At 39.2% G+C, this 22,154-nt stretch overlaps 1 protein-coding gene across 1 annotated transcript in view; it reads left to right on the top strand.

The window, feature by feature from the left end:
- LOC132827769 (endonuclease V-like) overlaps window positions 1-20,375 on the top strand; it is a 110,923-nt gene extending 90,548 nt beyond the window's left edge. The window contains exon 9 of the mRNA XM_060844471.1: window positions 18,588-20,375. The gene's annotated coding sequence lies outside the window, so the exon portion shown is untranslated. The remainder of the gene's footprint in view (window positions 1-18,587) is intronic.
- Window positions 20,376-22,154: the final 1,779 nt, after the last annotated feature.

The following is a 22,154-nucleotide window of genomic DNA, read 5'->3' as shown; positions in this document are numbered from 1 at the left end:
CCTGTATAATATTCTTCAACAAAATTTAAAGAATCTTTTATTTGATAAGGTCTGAAGGAAACCCAATTTGTATGCGTCCAAATACAAAGAAAATTCAATATATTCTTATTAGGTGTTCTTTTCACTGGCACTCGGCTGTATTAGATTCTAACAGTAGAATCAGAATCTAAGCTGCACTGTCCTCCTTATGTTCTCTGTGTATGCAATGACATCTTATAGAATCATAGCATAGGAGGGCATTTGGCCCATCGTGCCTAGGCCAGCTCTTTAGAAAGGCTATCCATTCTTATATCTGGGCTCCAGTCTGTGTTGGAAACAAAAGGTAAAAAATTAAGTTTGAAAATTGCAAAAGATTATTTCATGTATTAAATAACAAAGCTTCAAATGAAAGAAAATGAAAGCTGAATCAACACTAAATATGCAACAAAATGCAATAGTCACCTCATCAAATTGCAAGATAAATTTTCAGTTATTGAAGTCATAATCTCAATATTTAGTGTTGTTTGGGCCTTGGTAGGATTCTGCTCAAAGTAACAGAACATCTGCTTTTACACCAAGTATCTTCACGTTTGTCCTCATAAATGAGGAGCTGTATTGTAAAATTAGACTTAACATTGGAAAGATTCAGGATGAATTTTAAAAGCAAATATAGAACCATACACTGCAGGGAAATTAGATCACCAAAGCAATATGCAGTCCAAGTGGTTAAAACAATACTTCAAAGAAATATAGAACAGAAAAAAATACAATCTGATGAGACTGAAAAAAAAATAGGCAAGAGAGGAAGAGTAGTACAACTAGCAAAACAAAATTCCTGGCTACATGTTTCATGAATACAGTGATATAGAACAGGGACACAAAGAAGTGGGAAGATTTGCAATAGCCAGGGTGGAGAATAGTACACCTTTTAATTAAAGTTTCATCAGAATTCAGAAAGTAAGATCAATCCTGCCGTCAAACTCCACATGTTTCAAACAGAATTTCTAACATTACCGACTCAAAGAGAAGCAAAAGGAACAGGAGACAGTGGAGGAGATTGAAAACTAGATTTGGCTTAAATAGACATATATAGATTCCCTCAAGTCAAAAATGAATTCAAAGGCACCTGAAGCGCAGCAGGTCAGGCAGCATAAGCCCTTCTTCAGGATATGCCCGAAACGTCGAATCTCCTGTTCCTTGGATGCTGCCTGACCTGCTGCGCTTTTCCAGCAACACATTTTCAGCTCTGATCTCCAGAATCTGCAGACCTCACTTTCTCCTAGACAGAATGAATTGCCAATCGCTTGTTAGAAACTGTGTTGATGGCCCAACTCACCGCATTAAAGTTCAATTTTCTATCTTCCCAAATGCACTAGACAAGCTAGACCTTGAGAAAACTTGACATGGAAACCAAAGCAGGCACCTGACAGGTTCAGCTCACCACTTGCTCCAAGTGGCCTCATTGTGCCAGCCTGAAACAACCCAAATGGCACATCTCCAATCCACATACGGGATGCTTCTCATTTCAAGGCTGCACTGACAACTGTCATTGTAATGCTTTAGTAAGGATTGTGCACCCAGGAGCATGCACCCGGCTCATGGACTGCATCAGGCTCCATCTCTGGGCTGTTTGCTTGTTATCATAATGTGCACTCATTCAGTGTACCTGGATACTCTCAGCACTCCTGCTTTGCATTGTCTAACCTTGTCGTTTTGCACTTTGGGCCCTCAAACCAGGCTTGTATGACGTCTGTGTTAATTTTGGCATTTAGCACAGATTCAAAGGAAAGACTTTTGTCATGGTTGTCAACAGGGTTCAGTCAAGTCAAGGGGTCTAGCCTTCACTCACAGACTGCTAGGACAGTAAGCCTCTGGTGCCAGTTCAGGGGCTTGGAAATGATGAGTCAGCCACTTGAAACAATCAGAGTCAGGATAGAAACATAGAAAATAGGAGTAGGCCATTTGGTCTTGCACGCCTACTCTGCCATGTGAGATCATGGCTGATCTGTGGCCTAACTCTATATTCCTACCTTAGGCCCATATCCCCTAATATATTTGCTCAACAAAAATATATCTGTCTTACATTTAAAATTAACAACTGATCCAGCAATCCGTTATATTGGTTTGATCCTAAATGTAAGGTTATGCTCCCTAGTTCTAAAAATCCCAACAAGAAAAAATTATCTACCCTGTCTTTCATGTTAATATTTTGATCAGATCACCCCTTAACCTTCTAAATTCTAAAGAAAACAGACCTAGTTTGCATAGTCCCTCCTCATAACGTAACCCATGAAGACCAGGTATCATTCTTACATGGTGTTCCCTCCAAGGCTCATGCATCTTTCCTAAGGTGTGGTGCCCAAATCTGCTCTCAGTACTCCAAGTTGGTCTAACCAGGGGTTTTATATGACCACATTCTGCATTTCTGCACTCCATTCAATATGATCATGGCTCATCTTTCAACTGAGAACCCTTTTCCTTATTTTTTTCCCTTTGATCCCTTTAAGCCCTAAAGAATTATATCTAACTCATTCTCGAAAACATTTGATGTTTTGGATGGAACTGCTTTCTGTAACAAAGAATTCCACAGCCTCACCACATTCTGAATGAAATCTCAGTCATAATGGCTGACCCCATATCTTCAAATTGTGACCCCTGGTTTTGATTCGCTGGTTATCAGGAACATCCTTTATGTGTTTACCCTATCAAGTCCAAATAGAATTTTGTAGATTTTCTTGAGATCTCTTGTATTCTTCTAAACTGCAGGGAGTACAATCCTAATAGATCCAGTCTCCCTTCAAACATCAGTTCTGCCATTACAGGAATCAGTCTGAAAACTCCCTCCATAGCCTCCGATCAGGAGGCCAAAAGTGCACAGAATACTCAAAAGTGTGGTCTCACCAAGGTCGTGTACGATTGCAGCAAGACATATCCTTTTCCGTGAAGGCCAACATACCACTTGCCTCCTTCAACACCTGCTGCGAAGGATGTTCTCCACAAAAGGAGTAAGTAGCTGAATGTTGTGCAGCCCACCACCTGTTTTGAGTCCTTCTGCCCTATTGGAGGCTGGTTCCTCCTGGAATGAGAGCGCGGCAGGTATTAAGCAGATAAAAGTGGTTGGTACAATTGTTACTTTTGGCTCAGGTAGGGAGTTAGACAGCACAGAGGGTATACAGGATTAGTCGTGTTGGGGTTGGGATGGGTGACAGTGAGTGAGGGAAGACACTACAAGCATTAATGAGTGTGATACAGCATGAGCCTTGGTGGGATGTGGCTACAGTAGCAAAGATAGGGCGACTGTGAGGTATCTGAGAGAAGATAGTGGCATGTAGAGTGCAGAGATAATTGATCTTTTTCCTACAAGACTTTTCATTCCTCTGGGTGGCTGAGACTGCACTGACTCGAATAACACCCTCAGACCATGCACGAAATGATGCAGCCTTCACTCCTGGCCTACTCCAAGGTCCCTACCCATACGGTGATCCACAGATTTCCTCTTTCCAGTTATATCTAGGCCAAATATCAGGAACCGTTGGACAGATGATGCTTGTCCATGTTCTCAATGGCCTTTAAGAGATAGCGCAAGCTCAAGGATGCCAGTGAATTCTCATCACTGAGTGTTGAGAGAAAAAGAGATGGTTGGAGATGGTTTAGCCTGAGGGTCACCAAGCCTTAGGATAGTGCTTTGCTGTAACCTCAGACAGGGCAGGAATTAAACCCACGCTGTTGGCATCACTCTGCATCACAAACCAGCTGTCTGGCCAACTGAACTAATTGGCTCACAGGTAATTAATGCGATGAGTTTAGCTTGATACAGTGAGAGAATTTGCTAGGCCTCAAGGCAAAAAGGTAACAAAACAACTTGACATAACTTGGACTTTGCCGAAAAAGTGTACGGTTCAGTCCATCATGTGAAATTTTCCCTTTCTTGGAGGTGGTACGATGAGGAAACAATTGGGCAGGTTGGACCTGGGAAGATATTCGTCTCATCCTGCTATCTCACCAATTACGTTCAGGGCAAGGAGCTTGATTGGGAACTCTATTTAGCAGCAATTAAAGCCCTTAAGTGATCAATCAGTGGCCATTTAAATTTCTCAACTCGCCACAGCCCTGATTACCTTCAAGAAGGCAGCTCACTAACACCTTGTCAAGGGCAACTAGGGATGGGCATTAAATGCTGGCCTGCCAGCGATACCCACATCCCTCCATTAAAATATCACCTGCTTTCCAAGCAGGCAAGAAAGGTGACTGGTTCCCATTCCTGATGAAGGACTTATGCCCAAATCATTGATTCTCTTGTTCCTTGGATGCTGCCTGACTGGCTGTGCTTTTCCAGCACATACTCTCAACTCGGATCTCCAGCACCTGCAGTCCTCACTTTCTCCTGGTTGATTATAACCTTACTGCGAAGCCTCTTCCAAGAATGCTTACCTTGAAGAAGTTCTCCTCCACCCTCTACAAGGATCTCAGTGAGTTTCTTTCACACTGCACCCTCCAGGTTATCTCCTCGGCCCTGAAGCTCTTCAGCCACATCCTAAAGCAGACTCACTACCACAGCCACAGCTCCTTCCTCAACACCTGCCGATGGAACCAAATGATCCTGCAGGGAGAACGGACTACATTCTGACCATAATAATTTGGACCTGAACAGGCCAACCAGTACCTATAACAAATCCAAAGCCTCCAGAAACAGTTCAATTCCTGGATGAAGGGCTGTTTCACGGATGCTGCCTGACCCACTATACTTTTCCAGCACCACACTGTTCAACTCTGATCTCTAGCATCTGCAGTCCTCACTTTTTCCAACCTGCTAACTGCCTAGATTTCCTGCTGACTGGGGGGCCTCTGGAAGCCACCTGCCTCTGCCTCCGACCCCACAACCCTCCTCATGAGCCCACTCCACTGGAAGCAAAAGAAATACACTCAGTTTGTCACTGGATACCCTGAAGACCAGCTTGAACAATGGCCTTGAGGACTGAGAAATTGTCAGCGTTTGATTGGCTGCCAGCTTCTGTTGAGGTGTGACTCCACTGTTTGTCCACTGCCTGTGATTTGTCGTGAACACGTGATTCAGCCTTACCTATCTGATTGGATCAAGAACTGGAGATTTTCTTCAGTGGTGAGGGTGGCTAGTCAGTGGCCGCTGAACATACCCACTCAATACTTCAGCAGTAAATCAGAGAATCAGCACCTACCTGTCTGCTTAAAATTCATTTTGCACTTTGCTATACATTTAAACCAAACAATTAAAGCCAATAGCATAAACATAGGAATAGAACATATGGCATTAAAATTGAGGACTATGTGCCATTTGTGTCGGCTGGTCCAGCTTCTCCCCAATCCTCCTTCACCTGCTGTCAACTCACTTGGTGCAACACAGTCTGCAATCAACAAGAGTTATGGTGTTTCAGAGTTGGTTGTCAACTAATTATCTCCTATTCCCATAAAGTAAAATGAATTCTTTCCTTTGTTCTCTACCTTTATTGAAATGTGTGAAAAGTATGCCAGAGTAAACTTCATAATTCATTTTATTGAAAAATCATTCAACTTTAATCCTGATCCAGCAGATGAAAGATATATTGTCTCATAAACTAAACAAATAAGAATCTGGAAATTATGAATCAGAGAGGGGTCACCACTTTGATACTTGGATTGTCAACAGTTAGAAATTTAACATTGGGGTTAAGATAGTATTAACTTGTCTAATTTTTTCAGTTCTCTGGGTTCAAAACCTTTGTTAGCAAGCATAATTTTAAAGCTTGCACCAATGTGTAGTAAGCATCACTAATATAGAGGGATTGTCATCTTGAGGGCAGCAAATATTTATGATGGCAACACTCCTTTGCCCAGCATGTTGAAAATATTAAGTCATAATGTCTGTTGTCCCAATAAATAATGAAAACTGTAAGAAACATTGACAGTTAAATTTACAATCTTCAGTTCTGAAGAAAGGTCACTGGACCTGAAACATTAACTCTGCTTTCTCCCCATAGATGCTGCCAGAGATGCTGAGTTTGTCCAGCAATTTCTACTTTTGTTTCAGATTTTCAGCATCCACAGTTCTTTTGAGATTTCTTTTATATAATTTAGTTGAGAGGAATTTACTTGCAACTTGTAGCACAAACCTCCACTGGCATTACCTGAATTGCTTAGGGAGTAGTTGTACAATTTGACAAATAATTTTGATATCAAGATCAGAAATGTTGTGGGATGAATTTTTACCGCATCTGTGCCTCTTCAGAAAAGTGCTGCAAAATAGTAGCACTGGAGCTTTTAATACAATTCCTGATCCAGCCCATGTACATGTCAGCAGCGTCTAGCTGTGCGCGAACATTTTGAGATTATTTCATGCATTTTCGTTGAGAAACCTCAACAAAAGATAAAATCTGCCAGCATTGCAGAGAGTGTGACAAGAGATCTCAAACATTGGGTGGACAGAGAAGGAGAGACAGCAGACAAGAATCTTGTAGGTTAGAAGTCAAACAGCGATCGCTTGTCAATAACAAGGTTTATCTTGTATACTGAGTGTGAGATGCGTGGACAGTTTTTCTGTCCTTAGATAGACTTGGCATTCTTAAAGAATTAAATGTGCTTGAAGGCAAAGGACATGTTTGACACCAAAAGGAAAATCAAGCTTTCTTGCAGCATCTTTGTATCACTATTATTACCGTTTCAAGGTTGGGTTTGAAGTGTCTCAACTATCATGCTCCTGGAAGTTTAATATTGTGGAAGTTCACCCAATTCTTTGATTCTGGCACAAGCTGAATCATGCTGTGGTTGGTTGGGGTGCAGGTCCATACTAGTTCCAGTGTTCCAAGGGTGCCCCAAAATCTGCCAGGAATACTTGGTAGCTGCTTGCTTCTCTATTGATCATGAAGTGTGGCCCAAAGTCATGGTCCCTCATTCTCCCTTTATATGTTGATTCCTTGATGCTGACCCTTGTCAAAAGAGCCAAAAAGGCGGTAATGTTTCTTAGTGCATTGTGTTGTTTTGATATTTTTGGATCACTACCTGAAACAATCAAGAAAGAGTTGAATAAATACTTGAAAAGAACAGAGAAATGGGGAGCGAGCAAGAGCGTGAGACTGATGAGATAGTTCAAAGAGTGTCCTCCCTGTGTCTTGAATCACTCAAATATCAAATCACGGTTGGTCACAGTGAATTCTCAGTGGGGCCCACAATGGCATATAGCCCTCCTTCAGATCATATTGATAATATGTCTGGACTTTTAGACAAATCTGGGATCGTGCCAGACACACCTCCAGAACTGAGGAGTAGACCAAAGAAATATCTTTGGAACCTGCCATGCAGCCAAGAAAAAAGGAGCAACCGGATGAAACTTATTCTACACCACTGTCAGACCGTATTGTTTCCAAAATGCCTGGACCTCCTGTAAAACAGTAGAACGTCTGCCTTTGAAACAGCTCAATGAATTTCAGACCTCAACTTCAGTCAAAAGTGAGGATTAGAGAATGGGAGCTGTGGAGTTGCAGTCTTGATTCTCAATTTAGCCCTATCTCACCCCCATTCCTTGATGATTTTACAGAATTCATGTCGTCTCTGCTGGACGATCCTTACAAAAATTAAAGTTTAATAATGCTATGGCCTGAGTCTTTGCTGCTGGAAGATGCTTTTATATTTGGAATATTCATTTGTATTAGCATGTCAGCTCAAATATGAGGATGTGCAACATTGACATCTTTATCCAGTGATGATACAGCAACAACATCAGAATGAATAGATCCACATCCCAAGTTTACTGTCCACATTCCCATTTCCATGCATTTCTCAAACGTGATATGATAATAAAATTTAAGAGCAGCAACATTTTCTCCACAATCTATACAATTGTCCAAAATAGCTGAAATGATCATCTGTGCTAATTCCTGGACTGAAAGGCTATCTTGCCATCCAGCCCTGTTTTACAATCCAGATTATGTGTAGCCCTATATTACAGGCCAGTGCTCAATGTAATCTTGATATATTTATTTTTATTTAAATAACTTTATGACACAAATAAGCATTTGACCCTAAAAATCATATATTTTATCTATGAATTACTATTGACATTTGGGAGCAATGTCACCCAGTCCTTTAGAAATATGATTACTACATTTCACATGCTTATGTTTGAGAATGCTTTTGTGGGGCTGCATCAGCCTTAATGCAGCTGTTTGTAAGCTTGTGATGTTTCCTGTGTATGTGTTTGGATGTCGGTTGCAGTCAGGATCAAATTAGTTTGATACACTCCATTTCAATGGTGCTGAACCATATGAAAATTGGTGGCTTGAATGAGCTAGTGAGTGGTGGTGTTGTTGTTGAACATTATCCCAGCAACTCAGCACCCTCAAAATAAAATAAAATTGGATCTTGAGTAAGTATTGAAAGTATTTTGAAAACTTTCCTGGACTATGTGCAAATAAAGTGCGGCTGAAGTAGCTCCCATTCTTGTTTATTTTGAGTGGGGATTTGGATGTATGTAGCTGTTTGTATTTTCACACCTCCAAGCAATGCACCACTTCCCATTTCAAGGTGAACCACTAAATCCTGTTTCAAAACTGAGCTATGCTAACACGCGGCACGGTGGTTAGCACTGCTGCCTCACAGCACCAATGTCCCAGGTTCAATTCCAGCCTAGGGTGAGTGTCTGTGTCGAGTTTGCACATTCTCCACATGTCTGCAAGGGTTTCCTCCAGGTGCTCTGGTTTCTTCCCACAGTCCAAAGATGTGCAGGTCAGGTGAATTGGCCATAGTGTTAGGTGCATTACTTGGAGGGAAATGGGTCTGGGTGGGTTACTCTCCGGAGTGTCTGGACTGGTTGGGCTGAAGGGCCTGTTTCCACACTGTAGGGAATTTAATCTAATCTAATCTACCAAAGTGAACTGAGCGAAGTATTTGTGATGCCTTTCACAGTTGACTTATCTTCTACTTTCTGCCCTCCCATGTAGCACTGGAAAGCTGAGGTCACACAGACTATGTAGGGAATCCATTGTATATTCATTAACATTGTATCCTAACAATTTACAAATCCATTCAACTTTGCTTAATTATTGAATCATAATGACCTTGCAAGAAAGAGTATATCAGAAATTGAGTGCAAAATGAACTGGAATAAGAGGCCTTTTCATTCACTGGGAGTTGTAGAGAGTATAATTAGAGACATTTGGAGATAGATATCCTACTAAATATAGTACTCAGCCAACATTAACTTGTGGCTGATACTTCTCATCCCTGTCCAATACAATAATTTCGATTTAAAGAAGCAGATGCACTTAAAATCATCCCTGTTCACTCAGCTAGTTGCAAAAAAGTCAAAAATGCTAGGATAATGTGTAGAAAACATATTCCTCAATTTTATTTGTGCTGGTATAGATGTAAGACTACTTTGAACTGAAAGTACTCCCAGTAGGATTTCCTTATCCCTTAATTTCTGGTATATAATCTAATTTCTTTGTTATGTTTTTGAAGTCACAAACCAGAAATCCATTTCAATCCATCATTATTGTGTTTAAGCAACAAATAGGAATACTGAGAGCACTGTTCACAGCTTTTCAGTGTCATCCCTTATGATTACAGAAGCACTGCTTTTATAAAAATTTGCTGAACGTATAAAACAACAGAACACTTGAATCTTCAAAGAGCTATATTTCAGAACATAATAAAGATAAAAAAAATTCAAATTTATTACATTTCTGTTTAATTGCATGCCCCATTTGCAATTCGGTTTTTAAAGCAAATCTGAGATGGATGTCCTAGATCTTGTTAATATGCTGGTGGAAATGATATTGGAGTGATCCATAAATACTGCACGGCACATAGAAGATTTACTGTGTGATGAAATGCAGCTTAAGATAAGTACAGTATTCAAAGCTTATACTTGTGTATTTTAAAACAAGAATCACAGATTAGTGTGTTATTTGCTTCACTGCACTGAAAATTTACAATTATACTTAATACTATGAGCCAGTCTGCTTATGCTTTCACAGATAACTATGACTATTCATGCATTGAGACCGAGCAACCTCATTATTTTTTATATAATGTAAAACCAAATTTAAACCAGTGGCACCCATCTCGAGATTGTTTAGGGAAATAGAATTCAGATTTGTTAGATTATTCTGTCAGCCAATAGAAAAATATGGTAATATTGTGATATGTCCTGAACAAGAGTAAGCTTTCTTTATTTCATGAGAGAGATTAAGTCCAAGAGGTAACATGTTCAGACTTAAAAAGAAAACACAAATGCCAGAAACCGAATGAAACGAAAAGAGAATGTCCTTTCTGCTGTTATTGGCAGATCGGGTATGTGATTGGTCTGGGAATTGGAATAATAATCAGCTTTCAGTCTCATCAGAGTCCACTGCTGAAAAGTGACCATATTCATGTATTAAGACTGCATTTGAAGGATGGAGCATGTTCAGCCTTGGTGACATTAATTTTGCCTGCAAAGAGTTTGCCAATGGGTGCACGTGTTGTATAAATCATATTGAGCAATTATCACCGAACAGTATCTAGAGATCTGCTTTGCTTACAGAAATAGCACACGATTCCTGAACATTCCTGAGCTGACCACAGACTTTGCTTAGAATTAATGAAGCTAATTGTTACTTTTTGATGTTTTTAATATGACTAACTCTCCTAAGATACAATTCATGCATGGTTCAGGATGTGGTATACTGTTTCTTGTTGAACAGTCGCACTCCAAAGCCTCAAATTGACACTTGTCACTGATTGTTGGCACTTTCTGCTATTCGGATTAGGGCTTGTGGAATTTGAGCTAATGTGTCAGCACAGATTGAGGATTTAAAAAGAAAAGTAGCTAAAGTAAATATTGGTCCACTGATGACTGAGGCATTGAACAATTCTTTTGTGTCTTATTAGTAGAGAAAGACACATTACATCCCAGAAAAGGAGTAATTAAGAAATTAATTCGAGCAAGGAAATTAAGATAATTAATATCATCAGAGAAAATGTCATCACTGTCCACATGGTTTTATAAAAGGACATTTTTGTCTAAAAATTGATCAGAATTTTTAAGGATGTAAGTAATAAGGTAGATTAAGAAAAGATTAATACACAAAATGAAAGCTCATGGAATTGGGGACAATGTATTAATAGGGATAAATTATTGGTTAAAGGGTAGAAGGAACGAATATGGTTTTGTTTATCTGTTGTGTTGTGGGAGTTGCCCATCCTAATTGTTCTTGAACTGAGTGGCTTGCTAGGCCATCTCAAGAACAGGTAAGAATAAAACATATTGTAGTGGGTCTGGAGTCACATGTAGGCCAGACTGAGTAAGAGCAGAAGATTTCTTTCTCTAAAGGACATTATTGTAAGAGTTGGATTTTTACAACAATTAATTCTCTTTCTTATGGTCAATACCATTGAGTTGAATTTGTGTTCCAGACTTATTAATTGATTTTCAATTCCCCTAGCATGTTATACAGGCATTTAAACCCATGTCTTCACGGTGGCACAGTGGTTAGCACTGCTGCCTCACAGCGCCTGAGACCCGGGTTCAATTCCCGACTCAGGCGACTGACTGTGTGGAGTTTGCACGTTCTCCCCGTGTCAGCGTGGGTTTCCTCCGGGTGCTCCGGTTTCCTCCCACAGTCCAAAGATGTGCGGGTCAGGTGAATTGGCCATGCTAAATTGCCCGTAGTGTTGAGTAAGGGGTAAATGTAGGGGTATGGGTGGGTTTCGCTTCGGTGGATCGGTGTGGACTTGTTGGGCCGAAGGGCCTGTTTCCACACTGTAAGTCTAATCTAATCTAAATATCCTGGCCTCTGCATTTCTACTCCTGTTTCATGACCACTGACACTCTGGAAACAGGGAATTAGCAGCCTGTGACCATTGAATGCTGTATGGCTGAGTGCTGGAGCCTTAGTTGTTTGCAGTTTGCCTTAATGACTGGTACAAAGAGACATAGAGTAGTGTGCCAATTTTGCTGACAATACAAAGCCAAGTGGGAATGCGAGCTGTGAAAAGGACAAAAAAAACTAGCAAAGATACTGGTTAACTGTGAAGTTACTCCCTTTGGTCGGAGACGTATAAAAGAGGAGTACTTTTTAAAAAGGTGTGAAACTTGCAAGTGTTGATGCTCAGCTGGCTTGGGTGTACGCAAACAAGAATCATGGGCATGAGGCCCTGGGTGCAGCAAGTAATAAGTCAGGTAATGTCATATCTATCTTTGTTGCAAAAGGATTTGAGAACAAGATTAAGGAAGTCTTGTTACAATTTTACAGGTATTGGTGAGATCCCATCTTGAATAATATATATGTTTTTGCTCTCCATATTTAGGAAAGGAATTCTTACATTGGATGCTGTGAAAGTAATGGTTCACTATGTTGGTTCCTTAATTGACAAGGTTGCCATGTGGGAAGTTGAGTAATCATGACCTATATTCCCTGGTATTTAGTAGAGTTGATTTGATTGAAACATACAATATTCTGATGGAGTTTAGCAAAGTAGATACTGAGAGGTTGTTTCCTATGGCTGGGGGATCTAAAACGTGGGGACACAGTTTCAGGATAAGTGCATAATCATTTAGCACTGAGATCAGAAATCTCTTGACTTAAAAAGTTGTGAATCCTTGGTGAATGCTTGCTCATTGAATATATTTAAGGCTGAAACAGATTTTGTTCTGACAGAATTAAGGGTTAAGGAGTGTAGACAGGTACACAGATTTGAGGCTGAAGACTAGCCATGATCTTATTGAATGGTAGTGCAGGTTCAATGGCTGAATGGTCTACTGCTTTTTCTTATGTTTTTATGTCCTGACAAACCACCAAAATGTAAATCAGTATTTTTTCGAATAAGAGAATTTAACTCATGGAATCCCAAAGTACTTGGGCTTCAGAAATTTGCAGATTATATCATTGCCATAGATAAACGCAGCCAAGTGGGACTAGTTCAGTTTGGGAAACTTGGACGGCATGGATGAGATGGACCAAAGGGTCTCTTTCTGTGCTGTATGACTCTATGACTATAAGGGAACAAGGTATTACGTTTCTACATTTATTCACAATACAAAGCCAGGTGGGAGTGTAAGCTGTGAAAACAATACAAAAAAGATCAAATAGAGACAGGTAACTGGGCAATCTAGTGATTGTAATAAGGTCAGCCAGATGTACCTCATAGTCTATGAGTTCCCTGATTGGCACCATTATCCTGGTCCAATCAGGGAGCCCTGGCTGACAGATATGAACAGGAGTGTCAGAGACTCTGTTCATTTTGAGGGCTGGCTCTGAGGAAGCTGAATCAGTCAAGGATTCTGCATGTGTAAATAAAAGTGTAACTTAGTGACAAGATATGGCTTCTATGGAGTTATTTCAGGCAAGAAGATGGCAAGTGGAGTAGAATGAAGAAAATGCAAAATTATCCACATTAGGAGGAAGATTGGAAAAGCAGAATATATTCAAGACGGTGAGAGATTTGGCATTCAAAGGTATTTTAGGTGTCCTTGTAAAAAAGTCAAAGTTAAGATTATGGGTACAGCAAGTAATTTAAAAAGATAATTAAAATGATATCTTAATGCTTCATTGTAAGGGGATTACAATACCAATGTCAGGAAGACTCCTTGTCAAAGGAAGAATAAACTTGCCTTAACAGAAGTTTGACAAAGGTCACAGATTGACTTTTGTGATGAGAGGACTTGTTTATGAGAAGTTAATAAACAGAATGGATTTATACTCTTGCAAGTTTAGGAAAATAAGGGATGAGCTCATTGATAACACAATATATAGGGCTAGGCAGGATAAATACTGAGAGGCTATTTTCTAAGGACTTACGCTGTCAGAATAAATGTTGGTCATGCAGGATTGAGATGAGGAAAACTTTTTGTTCAAAATATTGTGATTCTTTGGAATTGTCTAGTTCAGAAGGTTGTGGATGTCTAGTCATTAAGTATGTTTGAGACAGAGATCGATTTTTTGGGGGACATTGAAAGAATCGCTTACTCTTCTTTCCAAATTCTAATGTTGTGTTCACTCCATATGGAATAGGAAATTCGACGTTTCGGGCATAAGCCCTTCATCAGGAATCCTGATGAAGGGCTTATGCCCGAAACGTCGCATTTCCTATTCCTTGGATGCTGCCTAACCTGCTGTGCTTTAACCAGCAACACATTTTCAGCTGTGATCTCCAGCATCTGCAGACCTCATTTTTTACCCGAAGATTTCACTCCATATGGGAATTGCTGCAGTGATTTGTTGCTTGTTCCTGACTGGCAGCTGTCCTGCATTGTGTTTCCCAACAGTCCTCCTTGTTTCATTTTTTAATTTAGGGCTATTTCGAAATGTAGATAGTTCAATAAGGGAAAAAAAAAGTTTAAAACAACAGAATCTACCTCTTAAAATAATCAAACAACAAGGAGATTGGTGGTATGAAGCTATTATGTATTTCAATAATTACCATGAACAATTCTGAAATTTGAAACATGGTGGGGATATAGATACATCAAAGCCACAGAGCTGGACTAATGCTCCAGCACTGCAGAGCGGATGCAGGAAAGTAAGTGCAGCACAATGTCCTCTGATTGTCATCTGTCATAGACTGTAAGGGATACTGACCAAAATAAACACTACTTAGTGTGGTACCATAGAACTTGGTTAAATTAAAGAATTTACAGTTTTGATTTCAATTTAGCTTATTATATTTAACTAAATTTGCTCAATTGTATTACATATTCTACACCATCTCATAATAGCACGGAGGTCAAAACGTAGGTTATATTAATTTACATTTTTTTGGAATTCTACTTACCGCTGCCATCTAATCAGTAAAAAAAATGTCAGGAAAGGTTAAAAGAGGAGAACATATGATCACTTGGGAGTACTAAAGTTATATTGAAATAAAAATCAGAAGGTACTGAGAAATCCAGCAGGTCTGGCAGTATATGTGCCGTGAAACAGAATTAACGTTTCAAGTGTAATCCGATTCTTCTTTGGCACTGTGTTATCTTGAACTAGCTCTGTTTCATAACTTTTAGGAAAGGTACCAACAAACTTTCACTGTTGGTGACTTATTCACATTCAACTTTAAAAACAAAAGAGTTTCTTCAGTGGTTCAATTGGGAATTACTTTGCCTGAACTTCAAAGACACGTCAGGAAGTGTGTGTGTGTGTGTGTGTGTGTGTGTTGAGTTTGCACATCTGCTGCTTGTGGTCCTAGCAATTCTTAGGTAAGGGTGAGAAAAGGCAAGTCATAGGTCCTGATTGCATGTCAGTAATGCTTGCAAAAGTATAGGGTTCGTCTAAAATATTTTATGCAACAGTGCAAACAGACAATCTTAAATTAGTCATTCAGTGTGCTTCCCCCCCCCCCCCCCCCCCCCCCCCCCCGCCCTCAATTTTCATTTTCAAGTCATGAAAGGATATAATGGCAAAAGATTGGGTAACATCATCACCCAGGTCAAGGTTACTCCCAATGTAAATGTTGAATGGCGAGAGAGTAAAGCTTGACTGTGATGGTTGATACATTTGAATAACTTGAAAATGCTCACAGTCTGGCCTTGCACATGAAGAGCAGCATTGGGAAAAGGATACAAGATACCTATTGAAAGATAAACCAGAAAGAGTCATCATCATTTGAAGAGTGTGAGTAATTGGAGGAAATAGCTTATTCATTAAAGAAGGCCTTTCTTTGCCACTGAAGAAGGTCAGCCCATCACCTTTGGTACTATGATGTCGTTTATACCACCATCTCTTGCATTTGGAAGCAAATGAACATTGCCAATAATTTGCGTGAAGACTTTACCTTTTAAAAAAATCTGCTCAAAAATATTCAGAAACAATAATAATTTTTTTACTGCAAGATGACCTGTATCCTGGATTCTCTGCGATGGACTGAAACAGTGATTGACATTTACTGTTCTGCAGATGTTTCTCACAGTGATTCATAACAATATTGTTCTTTCTGTCAGGCAGTCACTGTGATTCTTACATTTCTTACTGAGACTTACCATAGTTTTGATTTCAGGAATTTGTTTGCAGCTTCATTATTGCTGGATTCTGTCAGAATATTTTGTTTTAGTGCAGCATTGTTCTGACAGTTTTGTTTATCAGTGCTAGAATTGATGTCAGCACTCTCATGACTGTCACAGATTTAACAAATGGCAAAAATATCAAACTCTAGACAGTACAAAGGGAGTGACAGCAGAAACCATGATCATTAATATGTTATCTAAGAAAGGTTGGCATTAAACATGCTAACATTGTTAAAGTATATTCTGCCCACAGGCTCATTATATGACATAATATTATATTATATTCTAAGATATCTAGTGTAAATAATATGCGTAATACATATACCACAATTAAATCAGTATGGAGTTCTTTAAATGTGGATTCACTTCACTAAATTCCCACTTTGCTTTGATATTTGCGAAACTCACTTCAAATTGTTCGCTGTTCGTTTAGTGAGAAAATTGACAATGAATTCTAAGGGGGTAGATGTACCAAACTAGATGAATATACAAATATAAATTACTGTTGAATTATATAGGTGAACAATGAACAGATTATGTATTCTCGTTTTAATGGTATGTTAATTACATCATTAAGACACACAGATAGGTGTTATTTAATTCAGTATTGAGAGTGTGGTACTGGAAAAGCGCAGCAGGTTAGGCAGCATCCGAGGAGCAGGCGAATCCACATTTCTGGCAAAAGCCCTTCATCCTGCTCCTCGGATGCTGCCTTACCTGCTGTGCTTTTCCAGCACCACACTCACGACTCTAATCTCCAGCATCTGCAGTCTCCACTTTCACCTTTAATTCAGTACCTAGAGCACTTATGGGGTCTATTGTGGCACAGTGGTAGTGCCCCTACCTCTGAGCCAAGAGGCTTCGGTTCATGTCCTACCTGCTCCAGAGGTACAGGTTGACTATAAAACAGCCTACAGCACTTCTGAGGGGAGATGATAGCCAAGTGATATTATCACTGGACTATTAATACCATGACCCTGGTAATGTTCTAGGGACCTAGGTTCAAATCCTATCTTTGGAATTAAGAGTCTAATGATGACAATAAATTGACTATAATAGAGAAATTACGGGTCCTTGTTGTATGGTGGTAGTGTCCTTGCCTTTGAGCCTAGTTGCCTGGGGATTTAAATCCCATCTGCTGTGGAGATGTTCCACAATACATCTGAACATGCTGTTTTTTTAACAAAATATATAAAGTGGGATGACTTTTGGTGTTTAGGGTCGAACATGTAGTACATAGTGCCCCACACAATTGTAGATTAAGTAGGTTCACAGATTCTCAGGCTGCCTGTAACTGCTGTGGTGTTGAGGAGCCCATGTTCCATCTTCATACAGAGGGTGTCAGACTACAGTCCCTTTTCATGTATTCAAAGGGGCTGCTTCTTCAGTTTTGGTTTCACTTTAGCACCATTTTCTGAATCTTTGGTCATCTGCAGTGAAGGGGACACAGAAGACAGAGGACCTCATTATTGGCCTGCACCAGGACGTGGCCAAGGTGGTCATAAACAGGTTTAGGCAGGGGGAAGTCGAACAGCCTGATTGACTGCTGTGACTATATTCACATTTGGGTGACCCTAGAGAAGGAGCCAGGGTGGCCCTGGTATGTTTCAGAGCTTCTGAAACCAGTAGGCACATCAGGTAATGGAGTGCATTGTCTCCCCCTCACAATCAAATTTTAACTTATACTTGAATTGTGTTACAGTGTCATTCGAAGTGGCTATTACGAATCAATTTGATTTAATTAATTGATTTGATTATTAGTGCTTTTATTGATATTTTTAAAAGAATATAAAGAAACATATAGGATTCTCAAGGGGCTTGACAAAGTAAAAACTGATGGAATGTTTCTCTTATGGGAGAGTCTCGGACCAGAGGGCACAGTCTCAGAATAAAAGAGCACCAATTTAAAGAATGAGATGAGGAAGAATTGCTTCTAACGGAGGATGGGAGAGTCTTTGGAACTACTTGCCACAGAGAGCTGGCGGGGCTGAGACCTTGAGTATATTTAAGGCTGAGTCAGATTCTTGCTCAGTCAGGAAGTCAAGGGTTACAGGGAAAGGACAGAATAGTGGACGTGAGGAATGTCAGAGCAGCTATGATCTTATTGAATGGTGAAGCAGGCTTGAGAGGGCAAATGGCCTATGCCTATTCTTGTTTCTTGTTGACAGCTGGGACACTGGGGATGTAGATAGAAGTCAGGCAAGATACTTTTCAAGAAAAGAATTTGCATCTAATTTCATAGTCTACTTGAAATCAAATTAATATTCTTCCTGATTTGTTTCCATGGTTTGGATAAATAGCTGTTCTATATATGCATTGCTGGATGGTATCAAGCTAACTTTAATCCTGTTTTTCTCTGCTACTCGCATGTACTTTCCAGTGAGAATCAATGATTATTGTAGTGTGTGGACGATGACTACCATTTCCTTGTTCCGTGCATAAACCAATTCGGACTGCCAACTAGGTTAAAAGTAGCCAAGTCATATGTGGGATAAAATTTGAGTTTTTGTCAATATATATGCCTCAGTTCAGCATTTGGTAGCCACTTTGACAATTGAGCCATTGAGTCAACTGAGACATCTCATGTTTAACTTGCTTGCTGTGCTTTTCATTACTTTTCCAGCCCAGCTGAAGATATCTGTTCCCAAACGTCAGTCAAGATGACCCAACAGAAAGCAAGAGCTATCATGACCATCAATATTTTACCAGCAAAACCTTAAGATGTTTACATAAACAAGCCAGCTGGGCTCAGAAATCACCAAGATGTGGAGTTGGAATCTGCTTCTGACTGGGATACTAGCACTCAAAGCTCTGTAGTTCCTTACCTACCTCAATATTAATGGTATCATACAATCAACAGAAATTAAGACCAAGCTTGACACTACCTAACCACTATTTTTGGATCTATTTTATATATCCTGTTTTCAATTTTAACCACACCCTCACCTTGACCTCCTTCCACCTATCCCACCTCCATCGCCCCTCCCCCTAGTCCCTCCTCCCTACCTTTTATCTCAGCCGGCTTGGCTCTCTCTCTCTTATTCCTGATGAAGGGCTTATGCTCGAAACGTCGAATTCTCTATTCCTGAGATGCTGCCTAACCTGCTGTGCTTTGACCAGCAACACATTTGCAGCATATTTTCTTTGTTACACATTTATGAATAAGCATATTAATATATTGTATATATTTTTAATATAATCTCTTCTGCATGTATAACATGGGTCGATACTGTGGGCTGCTAATTCAAAGTACCATCTGGGTTATTGCATTATCAGCATAAAAGAAGAGGAATAACTCTGGTCCTTCTGGTAAAGGTGTGAGGAAGGGGTGCGAAATCGGTTTGAACTAATTAGTTGCAGTAACTAGACAACATTAGGGTAGGCAATGGTCTGAATGGCCTCATGCCAAAATTCCAATGATTGTGAAATATCCAACTCTCAAACAACTGTGTGTAGATAAAATACGTAATTAACAGTTGCTTGATGGTACAGAGCTTGAATGTTGATGGAAAATGTGATTGCTTGAAATTTGGTATTCTTACATTTGTCCTGATCAGGAAAAGACAGCAATGTGTTCCTCTTCTCAACAACATTGAGATCTGTAATATGCATAATAACATCTCTGAAATTGAGGACAGATGAGCACAAACATAAAATAATAAGGTTACAGATTCCATTAAAAAGAGTTGAGAGAAATTTAATATGAAGGAATTACAGGGAGTACAAGAACAGTTCCTCTTAGATAGCCTTGAACACTCTACTTTTCTCCGTGGAAGAGTTCATGTTTGTGGAGCTAGTGGTTTCCCATTTGGGTTACAGCACACTGAACTTTAGAGTCAATATTGGCACACACCAAGTGACAGGGAAAAATGCAACCAAAGTGAAATCACAACTCCTTAGAAGCCATGCTTTAAGTACAGATAAATAGGAATTATAGTATTCTCAGGGCATAATCACATCTCAGGACTCAGACAGTAATTGGAAACTGCAGCTAATTATATTATCTAAACCCACAATTAGATTATTGCTTTGTAATCGCACCTGTGTAAACATTATTCTCCATTTGTTCAAATGTTCAGAAGCAAAAATAAAAAAAGTTAATAAAAATATACATTGATGTGAATAGTGATTATATAAGGGAAAAAATAATAATAAATTAACAAGGCGTTTTTGTTATTCAGTAGATAACTATCAGATGCAGCGGAATTACTGCATTATTACAAAATGTGCTTTTCTGTGGATGGGGTGGGACTGTTTAATACCTAGAGATGGTGCAACATTTTACCCGAGTTTGTTTTTCTTCTGGTAATTTCTTTCGTTTTTTTAGAGAAAACACTGATCTTATTCAGTACAGACAAATAATTTGTCTTTTTTTAAAATCCGTGCCTTAATACTTAGTGCATTTAAAGCAGGAGCCTTTTGTATTTGAACTTTTTAACACACAATAGAATCTTTCTGTTTGAGAATTTGTTGCATTCTGGTAGCATTACAAATCCAAATGGCTTTTTCAGTAAGAAATTATAGATTGGTTTGTACAAAATTATTTTGCAATAATGATGGTAATGCCAATATCAACCTTAGGATACAACAACATTAAGATTGCCCTAGATTTGTACTAAAGCAATTTGAATCCGAATAATTTGGATTTATGTTGTGAAGTAAGCAAAAATTGGAGGGTAATTAGGTTATGTTGCCACATTTATGCAACCACTAATATCAAAAAACAACATAAATGAAGCTTATTTAATGCCACACTAACGCTGCTAATATACAAATACACAGTTTGAATGAGAGGGTCTTTCATCTTCATTTAATAGTTTGCTTTCTATGCTGTTATCATAAATAATGGGCACCCTATTTCACATTACGTTTTTTTCATTTATAAGTTTACGCACTGTGTGTTTCAAAGGCGGCACAACAGATGTGAACAATCTTTCCCATCCCAGAGATCTGCATATACACACTTCCAGTAGAGGTCACTAGATAATAAGAAGGTGCATGAATGTCGACTTAATTTTCTTCCCTCTAAACCACTACTTGTCCCTCTCAGCCAGTTATGGCTCAGTTAGGACAGTCTGTGGAATGAACCTATCTTTGCAGTGGTATGTCTCAAATACTTGCTGCCTTAATTAGAACTTGACTATTAACCAGACTTGTTTTGATCATTCAGAATTACATTTCGAATTGAGCCCAAAAATTGGGGAGTTGCTTTAAGTGAACATGAAATTTGAACACAAAGCGCGAGGATAGGAATATCTGACAGACTAATTTCTGAAGTCCCTTAAGCTGAATATATGTTGTCTCCTGCATTGTTAGGAATCACAGAAGTGGTGCTGAGGAAATTCTGCCATGTGCTGCTTCGAACAGCAGGGACTCTTACAGCAGCAACCGCAATCATGCTGAAACCCTGCATTCAATAATTCTGTTGTATAACACTGCAGAGAGGAGCTCTGTTATTTTATTCTGTATGGGAACAAAGTGTTAGATTAATTAGTCAGTCATATTAACAAAAATTAGACTTCTTTAATTGTTTGAATATAATTTTTCATACAGTGAAGGCATTGGTGGTGCAAAGAACTGTGTACATCAATTTTTTTTTTCTTCTTTGTTGAAAATATATGCTATAATTTTACTTTTACATAAATTACCAGATTTCCAGCATCAATGCTGTAAGTTGTAAGTTCCCATTTTACAAATGGGTAGCAATTAGTTTTGCTGAATGTAATGCACCTGTTCAGAAATAGCTGAATTCAGGTTGGGATAATTACTGGTATTTTTGAATTTACAAATTTTAAATTTTGGTTAGAATTTGCAAGGAGTGTATTCACAACAATAATACAATATTGTAATTTTAATAAAATCATCCTTGAATCCTTGAATAATTGTGCTTCATTCAGACTGTGTACGTTGACAGTTTATTTTTCAAACCTTGTCAAATCTGCATTATGTTCCCAGAGATCCTCCTATTATTTATTCATGGAGTTGCTCCTTATGTAATAATGAGGTGCTCGCAAAGGAGTGAGTGAAAGATGAGAGCTCTTGTCCCTCCTCAGTTAAAACATCTGTCTGACCCACTGGTACAGAAGTGAAGGAGTAAAGGTCATGTTGGATGATGTTTATTGCTATCATTCATGAGTAAGGCCTCATTTTCGTGGTATATTCGTAACCACACTAGCATGAGAGAGAATCC

The sequence above is a fragment of the Hemiscyllium ocellatum genome, chromosome 25 (genome assembly GCF_020745735.1).
Source record: "Hemiscyllium ocellatum isolate sHemOce1 chromosome 25, sHemOce1.pat.X.cur, whole genome shotgun sequence".
Lineage (NCBI taxonomy): Eukaryota > Metazoa > Chordata > Chondrichthyes > Orectolobiformes > Hemiscylliidae > Hemiscyllium > Hemiscyllium ocellatum.
Note: the sequence above shows the minus strand (reverse complement) of the source record. Positions and strands in the feature narration are given on the sequence as shown.